The following is a 16,019-nucleotide window of genomic DNA, read 5'->3' as shown; positions in this document are numbered from 1 at the left end:
TCATTCTCTTTGGCAACGATCACACGACTTTGCGAAATCATGATCATCTTATGTGCAGTTTGAATACCACTATCATGCCCATCCACAGGTGACGAATGACATGCTTCAAGTACCATCAACATCTCAACCTCGGGCAGACAGCGACGAATAATCCCATATGTACAACTACGTTACAAGTAAGGCTCATCCCAAAAGAATTTCTTCACGTCATGCATAAACTTCTTCCTTTGATGAAAAGACAAATCCGTAGGCACCAAATCGCTTGCCAAATAATTAGCAATGTCTGCAAACCAAGGAATCGGATTTTGAGAAGCAGCGAAAACCTACTCATTTGGAAAAGTATCATTATTTTCAGCCCCATCACCAAGCTTTTCCATAGCTTATTCCTCTAATCTGGACAAGTGATTGACAACTTGATTTTCGATCCCCTTTTTATCTTTTACCACAAAATCAAACTCCTGCAGCAACAATACCCATCTAATCAACCTCAGTTTTGCATCCTTCTTCGCCATCAGATACCTCAATGCAGAATGGTCAGTATGCACTATGACCTTAGTACCAAGCAAATAGGATCGAAATTTTTTGAATGCGAAAACCACCGCAAGAAGCTCTTGTTCAGTCACAGTATAATTCTTCTGGCCACATTTAGAGTTTTGCTAGCATAATAAATAGGATGGAGTATTTTCTCTCGCCTCTGTCCCAATACCACACCAAGCGCCACTCCACTTGCATCACACATTACCTCAAACGGTTATCCCCAATCTGGTGAGATAATGATAGGTGTAGTAATCAACTTCACCTTCAACTCTCCAAATGCTCTCAAACAAGCATCATCAAAATCAAACTTAGACTCCATTTCGAGCAGTTTGCATAAAGGATGTGCAATTTTAGAGAAGTCCTTGATGAACCTCTTATACAAACCTGCATGCCAAGAAAACTTCTAACACCTTTTACAGAGATAGGTGGTGGAAGCTTTTCTATTACCTCAACTTTTGCTCGATCAAGCTCAATACCTTTCTTAGAAATCCGATGGACTAACACGATTCCTTATTTCACCATAAAATGGCACTTCTCCCAATTTAGCACTAGATTGCAATTTTCACACCTTTCAGCACCTTGGCCAAATGATCTAGACAACAGTCAAAAGAGACCTACCACAGAGAAATTATCCATGAACACTTCAATAGTATCCTCCACCATATCAGAGAATATTAACATCATACACCGTTGGAATGTCGTTGGAGCATTACACAACCCAAATGGCATCCTTTTGAAGGTGAAAGTTCCAAAAGGGCAAGTGAAAATGGTTTTCTCTTGGTCCTCTGGAGCTATAGAAATCTGATTGTAGCCCGAATAACTATCATGCAACTGGTCCAACTCTTTCAAGTATCTCATAAGGTCCAATAAATCGTGGACTAAGTTTTCCTTTTTGGCCAAATCTCATAATCTTTTTCCATGGAGACACCTTTAGGAATACTTTGTCTCCCACTTGATATTCAATCTCACGCCTTTTAAGATCAGCGTACGACTTTTGTCTATCCGAAGAAATCTTTAGATAATCCTTGATAATTTTTACGTTGTCCTCTGTTTGTTGCACAATTTCAAGAACAACAAGCTTTTTGTCACCAACATCACTCCAACAAAGAGGGGTCCGACATTTCCTTCCATAAAAGGCTTCATAGGGAGGCATTCCAATACTCGATTGATAATTGTTATTGTAAGCAAATTATATCAAAGCCAAGTGTTTGTCCCAACTACCCTCAAACTCCATAATGAAAGCTCGAAGCATATCCTCCAAAATTTGTATCACTCTTTCCGACTGGCCGTCTGTTTGAGGATGGAACGAAGTGCTAAATTTCAGCTTAGTACCCAAAGCTTCCTTCAAGCTACCCCAAAATCTAGATGTAAACCTTGGGTCTAGGTAAGATACAATAGACACAGGGATCCCATGTAGTCTTACAATCTCATTAATGTACAATTCGGCTAACGCTCAAGTGAGTTATCCATCCTGATTGCTAAGAAGTGAGCACTCTTGGTTAGCCTGTCCACAATCACCCATATTGCATCATAATTTCTTTGGGTGCGAGGAAGTCCAAAAACAAAGTCCATAGTTATTCTCTCCCATTTCCATTCTGACATCAACAAGGGTTGTAGTAAACCAACTGGGACCTGATGTTCTGCCTTTACTTGTTGACAAACCAAACATTTAAAAATGAACTCCGCAATGTCTCTCTTCATACCATTCCACCAATAATGTTCTTTGATGGTCTGGTACATCTTTGTACCTCCAGGATGCATTGTATATCATGAAGTATGTTCTTCATAGAGTATTTTTCTCCTCAATTTGTAATCATTAGGGACGCATAACCTATTTTGATAAAATAAGACACCATCCTCTGTTAAAGTAAAATCAAGTTTTCCCCCATTTTGAACTTCTCTTGTCAATTTTACATGTTTCTCATCTAACTTTTGTGCTTCCTTCACCTGTTCAAGTAATATTGGCTTCACTTGCAAAATAACAATAATTGAACCATTTGAATTAGCTGTAAAACAAACATTCATTGCTCTTAACTGAAGAAGCAAGGGTAAAGGACTCAAGGAAATGCTTGTGAAAGATTTTCGACTGAAGGCATTTGCAACCACATTGGCTTTACCAGGATGATAATCAATCGTGCAGTCGTAATCCTTGATGAGTTCAAGATGCGTTGTCGAAGGTTTAGCTCCTTCTGAGTACCGAAGCACTTTAATCTCTTGTGATCAGTGAATATATGACATTTCTCTCCATACAAATAATCCCGCCATATTTTTAAATCAAACACTACAACAACAAGTTAAAGATTATGAGTAGGATAATTCAATTCATGCGATTTTAATTTCTGAGAGTCATAAGAAATAACCTTCCCCTTCTTTCATCAAAACACATCCTAGACAATTTTGGGAAGCTTCATTGTATACTACATACTCTTTCCCTTCAATTGGTAGAGTAATTATAGGGTCTTGAGTCAACAAGGATCTGAGAGTTTCAAAGCTCTCTTGGCATTTCTTATCCCAAATAAACTTAACTTCCTTCTGCAAGAGCTTACTCAAAGGAGAGGCGATAATGGAAAAGCCTTTCACAAATCTTTTGTAGTATCCTGCTAAGCCTAAGAAACTTCTTACCTCGGTTGGACTTTTGGGAGGTCTCCATTCAACAACTACTTATATCTTACTAAGATCCACCTTTACGCCTTCAGCTGATACAACATGTCCCAGAAACGTCACTTCATCAACCCAAAATTCACAATTGGAAAGTTTAGCATAAATTTCTTTCTCCTTCAAAATTTACAAAATAATCCGGAGGTGTTTATCATGTTCTTCACTACTTCTGGAAAATATTAAAATATCATCTATAAAATCAACCAAAAACTGATCAAGATAAGGATTGAATACTCGATTCATTAGATCCATGAATACCGCAGGAGCATTTGTCAATCCGAATGGCATCACCAAAAATTCATAATGACCATACGGAGTTCTAAAAGAAGTTTTAGGAACACCCTTCTCTCTAACACGCAGTTGGTGATATCCAAACTTTAAATCAATCTTTCAGAATACTTTAGCACCCTTCAGTTCGTCAAACAAGTCATCGATCCTTGGTAGTGGATATCTATTCTTGATTGTTATTCTGTTCAATTGTCTATAGTCAATACAAAGCCTAAGAGTGTCATCTTTCTTCTTTACGAATAAAAAAGGGGCTCCCCAAGGAGAAACACTGGGTAAAATAAAACATTTCTCAAGAATTTTTTGCAATTGAGCTTTCAATTCTCTTAATTATGACGGAGACATTCTATAAGGAGTGATAGAAATAGGGGTAGATCCAGGAATAAGCTCGATTGGAAATTCAACCTCTCTTTTCGGAGCAATCCATGAAGGTTTTCTGGTAAGACTTCTGGAAAATCACATACAGCAGGTATGTCCTTGATACAAGGACTCTCCAACCGTGTATCAACTATGTGAGCAAGGTACCACAACCTTGACGCATCAATTTTCTTGCCAAGGCCACAGAAATAATACTAGATGTCAATGATCTTTCTCGTTGTACAATGATATGTGAAAATGTCAGATATTTAAAAGTCACATGCTTAGACCTAAAATCCACCACCACATGATATTTATAGAGCCAATCCATCTCGATAATAACATCAAAATCCTTGAACGGCATTTCAATCAAAAGTAGCATAAAAGACTAGGTTTTGAATCACGAAGGAACAATCTTGGTAAACTTGATTACACACCACTTGATAGCCCGTAGGACTTTCAACCAGCACATCATAATTAAGTCTCACAGATTTCACATATTCAGGAAGACAAGTGAAGAACAAATATAGGAATGTGTAGAACCCAGATCAATCAATGTAAACACACATATGCCAAATAAGTGAACTTTACCAACAACCACGTCTTGTCCATCTTGATCATCCCTCTACCCTATAGCATAAGCACGTGCAATTGCCCTTTGTGCACTAGCTTGATTATCTCCATTTGTACCTGCTGCTTGGGTGCTTTTAGGTCTTGCACCTCTATTAGTTTGAGGAGGATAAATAGAAAGCTTATGAACTGAGCATTCAATTCTAAAAGAGGGTGCATTATTAGGATTAATGATTCATGCACCAGCAGCTCTCCTGCAAGTACCATAATGATTCTTTNTTGTACCTGCTGCTTGGGTGCTTTTAGGTCTTGCACCTCTATTAGTTTGAGGAGGATAAATAGAAAGCTTATGAACTGAGATTCAATTCTAAAAGAGGGTGCATTATTAGGATTAATGATTCATGCACCAGAAGCTCTCCTGCAAGTACCATAATGATTCTTTCCACATTGCGGACAAGTGGGAACACGAGGCTTGCCTTGGCCATAATTTGGAGTGCTACCTGTAGAAAAATCTGATATGTTTTGCTTGTGGCGGTGGCCTGTTATCACTACTAGCCTTAGAATTATCAAACCTTCCCCTTTTTGATATACCCCCAAAATCCGGTCTAGGCTTTCGGAATTTGTTTTCATTTCTACTAGCTTATTCTTTATCAAGTCGTTCCCCAGTAAAAGCAGCAGACACTAACTTACAAAAGTTCTCATGTTGCAGGATCGCCACATTCTTTCTAATGGAATCATTTAAACCGTCTTCAAATTTCCTGCACTTGTCTTTTTCCTCTTTAATAATACCTCAGCATAACGAGAGAGCCTTAGAAACTTTTGTTGGTACTCAGCAATAGACATGCATGGTTGCCTTAAATTCAAAAATTCCTTTCTCTTTGTTTCACAATAAGCAGGTGGGACATACTTCATACGAAATTCCCTGAGAAAATCATCCCAAGTAAGAACAAGAGGTTTTACCTTGGCATTTGGAACACTTACCCACAAATCGTACGCATCCTTTTGTAATAGTGAAATAAAATGCTTAAATTTGGCAACATCTGAACACTCTAACTATTCAAATACCCTCTTCATACGCTCTGACCATTGTTCGGCATCCGTTGGATCCACGGTGCCTTCAAACTTCACTCCACCCATTTTTCTCATTTTCTTAAAGTTAATCACGTTGGGATCATGCATCGCTTCAGCCATGTGGTGGAAGAATTCAACCATTTGTTGAAAAGGATGATTCATGGATTGAGTACCATGGCTCATGTGAAGACGTGAACCAGCTCTTACACCCTGATGGTTTCTCACTTCAGACCCACTAGTGAGGGGAACATATTGATTCGAGAAAGGTTCTCCAACCTCTTCTAGTGCATGAGGTTAGGGAACAGAGGTAGCCGGACCTTCACGATCAGCTTCCATGGGTTGGTCAGGAGAAGAGGCCATAATTTAATTCCTTCAAAAGGGAAGATCACATTGCATTAGGGACATGTACATGATGTATGTGCACTGTACATGCAATAAAAATATTATAAACCATGTAAATGAACATATAATTCAAATAGAACCCTTTCCGAAAGCGAACAAGTATACAAGTAATTCACAACAAAAGTCCTAGAACCACAAATCTAGGTTCTGATAACAATACTTGTAGCGACCCTTCCGAAATATTATAAGCTAATAACTCATGATATTTTTATGCATATATTGTCCTCACACTAGAACAAAAAAATGACATAAAAAGAGTACTACCAACTTCCGAGTACCTAAACTAGATCGTTTATGCTTCACATAACATTCAAAATTAGTGGTGAATATAATATATTAAAAGATTTGGGTTTACACACCCCAAAAGAACCAAACATATAGACATACTTATATTACAACCCATAGTAACATGATCAAATTAGTCTTCTGAAATTTCATGTAAATATACAACACATATATCATGTACAAGTCCCAAGGTTTATACAAAAATAGATGGCTATATGTAAATGTAATCTTCCTTGAGGCTCTCAAAAGTTCCATCTCCAATGGCCAGCTTGAGGCAACCACTCGATCACTCCCTACGATAGCAACAACTATGGCTAAGCATATAGCTTAGTGGTGTAAAAACAATAGGTTCGGAGCCATCCGATTCACAAAGTTAACTTTCTCAACTCATGGGCAGCACCATTGAAACATAATAATTAGATCAGGTAAACAATATAATAAGAGTATCAAGTTTGATATTTAAAGATCCAAATGTCAATAACACTCATAGCACCATTTTCCAAGAGATTCAATAACAAGGCTCGCCCAATATATACATCATGTCGTCACACCAAGCACAAGCAGGTATCAAGAAGGGCAGACGCCCTGTATCAAGAAGGGTCAAAGCCCAATAATCAAGAGAACCAAAAACCGTATTAAAAATGGCTTTCTAGTTCGTACTTAGAATGGGCAAATTCCATTCTTAAGACAGACTAAAAATCCAGAGTCAAGATGGCAAATGATCCGAATCAAGAGGCATGCCAATAATGACAAGGTCACAGCCACAAGAAGGACAAGGTCCCAACAGGACTGCCAAGTAATCAAACAATCCGTACAAGTGGGCGAGTTACACAAGTGTCTTTAACATCTTAAAGGATACCCACATGACAATGCAAAGTGATATACCAGCAGTTAAAAGAGTGCAGGTACAAGTTTGTACACAAACCTTAGTGCTTTAGCAAAGAAACAGTCCAACACAACTTCGCGAGTTCAGACCGTAGACCAACCAACATTTCAAGGTCCTCAACTTTTTCACGAGTATATACAACCTTAAAAATACAATTAAATAACTTCTTTAATTCATAGTATCTCAATAATGTAGACGTAAAACAGGATTATCATCACAAGTAAGCTTAGCCTGTACAAATACCACCATGATCCCAAAACAGTGATTCTGGCCAGCCTAGCACCTTATGTCGCAACTTAGATTTGAAAAGGAAAACGGCAAAACTAGACTTTATAACCTTCATGAAAGATGTAGGTACATCTCTTAAGGTTGCAAGCAAAGAAGAATCACCACAAAATATAGTTTGTAAAAAATAATATATTCAAAACACTAACAGTTGTCCATACACGATTTCTACTTTCGAACTCTGGACAGAACTTGTCCGATGTTGCGTCCCCTATTTCGAATCCATAACAGCTAAATTAGAGTTTTACATAAACATAAGGGTTGCACATATACGAATTATCTTCCATATCATATTTATTCACTGTAAACGAATTTCTATAACTCAAGTTATGCTTTAAATACTAAACACTACCCAACTCCATAATAGGTTTTACCATTTACCAAAAAGAAGTGTATGTCTCGAATTCCAGCCAAAATGGCCAAGTTTTTCTCTTGTGATTTTGAAGAACAACTTGTTAGATAATGTTCTAAGATTCTTATACTTCAGGTGAGACAAATTTGACTAGAAGGGGTATCAAAATATAGTCTCAAAAGTGATGTTTATCACAATGCTAAGCTGTCTCCAAAAGGTGGTTGCCCAAATAGTTGTGTGCTGCCCAAAATGCATACATATACACCTATATATATATATCCCTCACCTCCTTTTTAATTTATACCTAATTCTAATTAGAATATTACAAAAATACCCCAATACAATACCTTAAATTACGATCACAATTTATGTTAAGCAAGTTTTCAATTATCACAAAACTTCAAGTTCCCAAAATGAGAATAAAACATATTGTAGTAATTAAGCAATGGTAAATCGACATGCAACTCTTGGTTAATATTTAGGGGTGTTACACTCTACGTTGTACATGGCCTAAAAATTGTGCATCATGAGAACACACACCACTACTAGGACCAACCACGTTCATATCCTTATAGCCACCTACCATGACATGTTTTGTCAATAAGTCCATTTAGCTCATTATCTTGGCCATGTTTTCATCACGTTCTTGATTCTTTTCCAATTGTTCTTTAGTCAACCCAATATTCATATAAACAGATTAACATCAGTTATGACTATAAAATAGGCATTGAGCACACTAATTCATTGGATAATTAGCCCTAAATGAGTCCAACTTCATGACTAATCAAACTGACATGCAAGGTCCATTAAAACACTACTCAAAATAGCATGCTACACTCAATCATGATCAAGAAGCTTCAAATGATTACTAGCCGATATCAAACCAAGCTCAAGCTCATTATAGCCTCTATTCTAATGCAAGATCATATTTCAACAAATGCATTCAATTCCCCTCACATTAAGAATGATTTCATGGTCTCATAAAGCAAATCAATGAAGAAGTAAAGAATCAATAAAACTGTCATTCTCCCAAAAGAGAAATACATGCAAGCTTTATCCCATCTATTTTCTCATATTTTCAATCATCATACAACCAATTTCATGCAAGATCTAAAGGGTCTTTTAGGGTTGAAAAGGGTTTGCTGATTAAGGTATTCTTAATTTGTCTTAGTGACTTTACCTTTTCGAGGATTATTGCAATCATCTTCACCACTCCTCAAGTTATTTTCATTCTGTTTCATTTGAGAACTTAAGCATCGATTTTTCAATCACATTATTGGGAACCCCTTTTTATTCCACAGACTCTCTTTATCATTTCAATTTTTCAAAGGTTGTTCATCACAATACCTCTTCTTCTTTTTATTTTTATTTTATTTGAAGGAGTGGTTCCTTTCTTTTGTAACACACTTCTAAGTTGAGTCTCATTTTATCTTTGTTTGCCTTTCACTCGGTTTTTCTTCCTTCTTCCTTTCCACACCTCCAACTTAGGACTTTGGCTTATATTGACAATTCAAACATATCAATTCTTTCAAAATGATTTTGTGTGAGAAGTTAGGAGCTATTTTACTCAAAAAGTCTCAATAAGGAACTAAACAAATGGTTTAGGCTCAAATGGTGCAAAAAAGGATGCACACCCTCACACAGTAGTCACAAAGGCATATGGAAATTCGAGTTCCCTCTTAAAGTTTCTCACCAAGATCATTCGTTACACTTACCAAAGGTAGACAAATAGACTAACAAGGAAAATTCGTTGATTCCACAAGAATGTTTCCACGTAAAACATGTTTACTAAACATGGCACATCAAACAAAATTATTTAGCACAATCTAAATAGATAAAAGGCTTACGTGTGATGTTCATTACAGGGCTCACATGAAAAGCCAGCTAGTTAACACAATATTCAAAAAGATAGCACAAAAATGCAATCAGAACAATTTCTTTCTTGCATAGCAAACACTATGAATCATGTTGATAATTAGTACTATGCAAGCCATCGATATTGAACACAAACGTTCCTAGAACTAATATCAATGAAAAATCAAGCATTTTACGATCTCCAAAACTCATGGGGTAATTTAAAATTGTATAGAAAAAAGAGACCAAATGAGATAAACTGATGTTTGCGTAATTAAGGACCAACTTACAATGCAAGTGTCTACGATCGTGCAATAGTATAATAACCCAACCAAGGGATGGGATCGTCCTAAGAGAGTGGTTTTGAGAATTTATAGAAAAATAAATTTTAGTTCTAACTAGTCGTAGCTAAAGACATTAACGAGTAAAAACATTCTAAATTAAAGAGGGGGGCACAAGAGTGTCAATTAACAATAGGGGGATTTTTGTCACAAGTAAATAAAAATAGCAAATTTAAAAAGGGTTTCTAAGTAATGAGAGGGAATACTGGGGATGTGACGGGAAAACGGGTTAAGCTAAATTATTGGGTACATGCTTGCGATAGCAAATTTATAGAGTAATAGAAACTAGGCTAAGCTTTATGTGGGAATAAGTTCTCTCTCGAGCAACTTACCCCGTTTCAAATGGGTTCCTCTCGGACATCCACTTGCCGCATGAAGACCAGCCTACGCCTTACCCCACTCACTCTCTCGAGTTGAGTGTTAGGATATGGGACTAGGGTTCACTCTCTCTAGCTGAACCTCATGTTGACCCACTCCTTAGGCCATCAATCTAGTAGTTTTGGTTTCGTGACTTCTCTCTCGAACAAGCCAAAAACACATAAATAAACTCGTATTTGCAACTATAAATTTGTTAAATTCATCCACAACTACTAGACGAAATCACTATCAAACTACATCTAAACTATCAGCAAACAAGACCCAACACCAATCTTAACCCATATTCTCTAAATCACACCCCAAGAATGGGGGTTTTTAGCCACACATCAAGATATAGAAATTTATACCTAAATAAGCTTGCATTCAAATGCGTATGAAGATTTAAGTCTTGTTAGAGGCCAAGAATGAAGAATCCAAGAGACCCAAGTCCAAAACCTTGGAGATGAAACCCTCTTCTTTTTCAAGTTTCCAAAACCCTTTAAAACTTAGAGCAAAAATATCATAATGTACTATTCTCTAAGTGAATATTATAATAAAAAGTTCGACACTAAAACTAAAACTCTAAATAGTATTTATAGTTTTCACAGATTTGTACTGCAATGGATATTTCGGCGTCATTAGTCTGAATCGCTGATCTACTCAAAGATTCACCCGTTGGTGTAGTTCATCATCGTCTCGTACCAACATTCTGCATTATCATGCTCTGGGCCATTGTGTGGTATGGTACTACTTCACTTCAAGGCTTGTTACAGGGCCGAATGTAAATGTATGATCATTTTAGTATCAGTGACTTTCATCCTCATGAATTCTGGTGCTCACAACTTCCTTCCCTTTTTCTTCATCATTTTCTTTAGTGCTCATAAGTCATCATATTATTCACTCCCATGGTTTGTTGGTAACCCCATTTATTTTGCACTTTATTCCACCTCTTTCTTTTTTTTTTTTTTTAATATGAAAGGGTTCCATTTTTCTCAGAACCATGGGTGGGATTTACATTTCTTGATCTGCATCCTCTTTTCACCATACCCCCAACTTAGGCTTTTGGGCTAAGTTGGCTATTCAAACTAACCACAACTTCATGAGGATTATGGGTAGTGGAGAAAGAATGGTCTAGGTTTCATCAAGTTTCTTCCAAACGATAGGTAAGGTTCAAGGGGTGTTCAAAAGAGGTTCACACACTCACAAGGTTAGTCACAAAAGAGGTATATGTCAAATTGGCTCACACTCATAAAAATTACCTAAGATAATATCAAGAGAGAGCTTCACTTAGTTGACCGGGACAATGGGGAAAATTCTAGGATCTATTATGCATAGTTCACAGGTGAGCTCATCGCACTAGGCATCGACACTTATGTCCAACAAGACTACACACTTTCGCTAGTGTGCAATGGTCATCACAATAGAATCGATTTGATAAATGGCTAATCACAACGAGATGCAAAGAGTTCACATATTGTCTATGGAACTTCATTTGGCCTCATTGTAGCCATACAATCATATTTGTTTGATGGTAAGCACTATTCAAGCCATCGGTATTGATCAAAACCGAGACTCAAATTTTGCAAAAGAACAACCACATTCAACACATGAGAGGTTGCGGAAGGGTCAAAATCATTTTACAATTTAAAATAAGAAGGGAGCCATAAGCTCAAACGTCCACAAAAACAGATAAAACACAATTTAAAAGCAGAACAACCCAAATATATATACAAAACATAACTATCAACACAAAAGGTATGGGCCTCACCCCACCACAATTAAAAAGTATTTGTCCTCAAATGGAAATAAATGTCTCAATAGTAAAAATATGGTAAGATAGAAAGGGAGGTAAATAAATGTTCTATCTATGTAGTCTCTCTCTGTCGGGGTCTCAGTGGCTGGTGTAGCCGTCTGTATACGGGAATCAATGTCCGGAGTATCCTCAGACGGAATAGCAATGCCCGATCCGCTAGGAGCTGTTGTGGGAGTCTCTGTCGGCACTCTCTGGATCACCGGCTGCACAATCATCTCTGTAAGATCTAGAAAGTCTTTGAATATGCCCTCATCTCTGCTCTCATGTGTCTCCTCAGCATGTACTGATAACAACTCCTCGTCAATCTCTACATCGGACTCTTCATGTGCTACACCATCCCCCTACATATCTCCAGTAGTCTCACGAGTATCCTCATCATCTTCCCTATCTATTAGGTCGGACCCTCTCTAACAGGTCTCCCCTCCTTCCATTATTCATACCACACATGTGCCACATCTTTGACTTCATAGGCGGCTAACTTCGCCTTTTCTTGAGAAGACACACCCATAGCCTCTAGAACCTTAAACACTTCATCAATGAACCCTTGTGGATCTTCTTCCACTTTGGAGACAAAGAAAGTAGGGGGATTCATCCTTGTGAAATCCCTTATCCTAGAAGTGGTAGTGCTAGAATTTGGGTTCACTTACACCCTAGCATCCCATGCAACTTGAGTGACCAACACTTGAGTCAAATTATGAATAGCCGACCTTATCACAACATTAGACATAGCTCCTTCTTCAATAGGAACTTGAGGGTTTTGAGGAGCTTGAGGGGGAACTGCCTCATTCACATTCTCCTCACCGGCCCTCCTTGAGTTGTTCCCTCTTGTATTCATTGCCTATAAGAACATGAGAAGGATTAGAAGAAAAGGACTAAATAGAGTTAAGACTCTTAGGCACGACTATGGAATAACAAAAGAGTGAAAGTTCCTAATCATCTTGTAGCCTCTCATTCATAAGTGTGGTGCGCTACAGACCCATGAACAAGACTCTACTCGACATGGCATCTTGTGACATGAATCCTACATTATTCTCAACCCTATGCTTTGATAAAAAGTTTGTAACGACCCGAGAGCACCCCCTAGTCTTTACCGACGTATTTGACCTCGAAGAGGTCTTATACAAGCCCTTAGCATTCGTCATAACATGTATCATAGAATAAAATCACGGAAAATTTAAAACTTTTACTTTGGAAGTTCAACTTCACTTCATATATGAAAATTTAAAACTTTTACTGTGTGGGTCTCATGGGGAATTCTTCAAGGAAACCACCAATACAACATAAATTTATCCATAATTGTTCATATAACATCAATCAAAGTCCGTTTATAAAATAAATTTCACTTTAGAAAGAAGACCCACGTTTTTGGATTGAAACCTAGAAATTGGAGATTTTGAAATTCATCTTGAAGGGGCCTCTTGGGGAAAGGAATCCCAAGAGTGATAAGCAACCATACCTTATAGATTAATTAACCACAAAAATCCGAGTTGAAACCTTGGATAGTTGGTCTTCTTCTTGAAGCTCCAATCTTCTTCAGTGGAGTTCTTGAGAAGAGAGAGAGTAAAATGAAGGAAGAACTTTAGGTTTAGATCTTTGGGATTTTGTGTTTGAGTGATAAAAGTGAGGTAAATTGTCTTAAAAATCATTATATACACATCCCCTACAGTACCCTAAGTACCCCTCACTTAAATGGACTGTTTAATGAAGTAAAAATAGATTTCTAAATTTCGGCATTTTTGTCGTGGAACAAGTCTGCGACGCGTAGCTGTTCCTTGAAGATATTTTGAATCAAATATCGAGACAGTAGAGTCCACGACATTGTAACGACCCGAGAGCACCCCCTAGTCGTTACCGGCGTTTTCACCTCGAAGAGGTCTTATACAAGCCCTTAGCATTCATCATAACATGTATCATAGAATAAAATCATGGAACATTTAAAACTTTTACATTGGAAGTTCAACTTCACTTCATATATGAAAAATAGAATCTAAATTCATCACAATGCACCATCTAGACATAGAAGTATCGAAAATGGGATTTCGCCCTTACATCAATAAGAAGTCTTGCAAATAGGAAGTACAACAATATCTTTCAACATAAGCAAAGAACTAAACATAGAAGCTGGATCATAGGGTCTTGTCCTCGAAATTGAGGACTCACCAACTTGGGGAAGCAACTCCAAGTGTCTTAATAAGTAAGCTTGAATCATCAACGGCTCGAACCTAAATGTTTGGGAAAAGGGAGAAGATATGGGTTAGTACAACACACGTACTAAATATGGCTACTATGTATAAAAACCATTGAAACATGCATAAAAGGACATTTTATTCAAAACATTCTTTTTGCCAAGTAAATCCAATATGCACATAAATTAAGTATCATAGTGCAAACCAACATAATATCATCCCAACATGTAGACAACCAAGCAATACTAGTGCAATGCAAAGAATAGAACTCCATAACTCTATTAAAAGCCAAGTATCACATTGAGCAACCTACTTCATGCATACATTCATTAGATCATATTTCATCATAACTTACCACATTCAAAATCATCATACACAAAATAGCTCCAACATACATAAATCATAATAATCATAATCATAAGAGAACACTACTACAACCATCCCTTAGGATCCCACAAGTGCAATGTGCAAGAGAAGTCCCATACCCTCCCTTACAGTATGTAGGAATGAAACGACCCCAAAAAAAATGCCCGAAAATGTACTTCGGGAACACCTATAATTGTATTTTTCCATATATCTCAAAATTTGTGCCTGATTTCGGAAATTTGACTTCATATTCTTATTCATGGGGTCAAATTGAGTGGGAAATGGGTCTAACCCGAATTTTAGAGCAGCCGTATCAAAATTCGAAAATCGCAAAAAATGTGATTTGGAGGGTCAACTTTAAAGGGGCATATCTCTTAGCACACAAGGAACTGGAAGGGCCACAACCTATTAAATTAAAGCTCTTTGAGTTAGCTTTCCAACGCACTTGGTTTCACCTCATTCCGAGTTAGGATGAAGGAGTTATGACCATTTTCGTAAAACCTGTCTATGCAGATTTGCAATTTTCGGTGAGCTATTAATATTTTTTAACCCTCATTTTTGAGGCTAAGTGTTGGGGACGATTTTTTCAAAAAGGGTATATGTCCCATACTTAGTCATTTTTAACTTCAAAAACACTCTCTAAGCCCTCTCCAAAATTCCACCAAGATCCTCAACCAAATTCAAAGATCTCAAGCTCTAATTCCGGATTCAAGACTCAATCTCAAGCTTCAATTCTCCATTTGAATCTTCATCAAGGATTCTCCAAAGTTGTTCGGTATGTGGGTTTGATTGTGGAAACCTTCCTTTTCAAAAGTCCAACCATTTATCCTCTATTACTATTTCAAGTTTATGGGTCATTATGGTTATTTATGAACTCTTGAAGTATGGAATTACTACTACACACCCTATTATGGTCTATTTTGCATATTATCATGAAATGAAATTATTATGTGATGTTTATGGTTTTCATGCTTCCATGATCAAATTATGAAGGTTGATATATATATATGTATGTTGTTGGTGGGCTGATTTATATGGATTTTGGATATGGTTGGACTTAGTACTCTTGAAATACATGATTTTATTTACATGAACTACTCCACCATGTGTTTGATAAAATGCCCACTTATATAATTCTTAGGAAATGGAAGGTCCAATGTACGTCCTATCAGTCGGATGATCATATAATTATTGAAATGATGATGAAGTGGATACATGTATATGATTTTCTCTATATAGTGTTGTGAGTCGACCAAGCCTAGCTTATCGGGGTAGTAGGCCCGTATAACCATATCGAGGGGTTTGTACCTTGGTCCCTAGCTCAGGGGGTGGTAGGCCCGAGTAACCATATTGAGGGGTTTGTACCTCTTTCGCCTCTCCAAGGGGGTGGTAGGCCTTGGAAATACTATATTGA

Source organism: Solanum stenotomum, chromosome 10 (assembly GCF_019186545.1).
Source record: "Solanum stenotomum isolate F172 chromosome 10, ASM1918654v1, whole genome shotgun sequence".
NCBI classification, from domain to species: Eukaryota; Viridiplantae; Streptophyta; class Magnoliopsida; order Solanales; family Solanaceae; genus Solanum; species Solanum stenotomum.
This window is presented reverse-complemented; position numbering follows the sequence as displayed.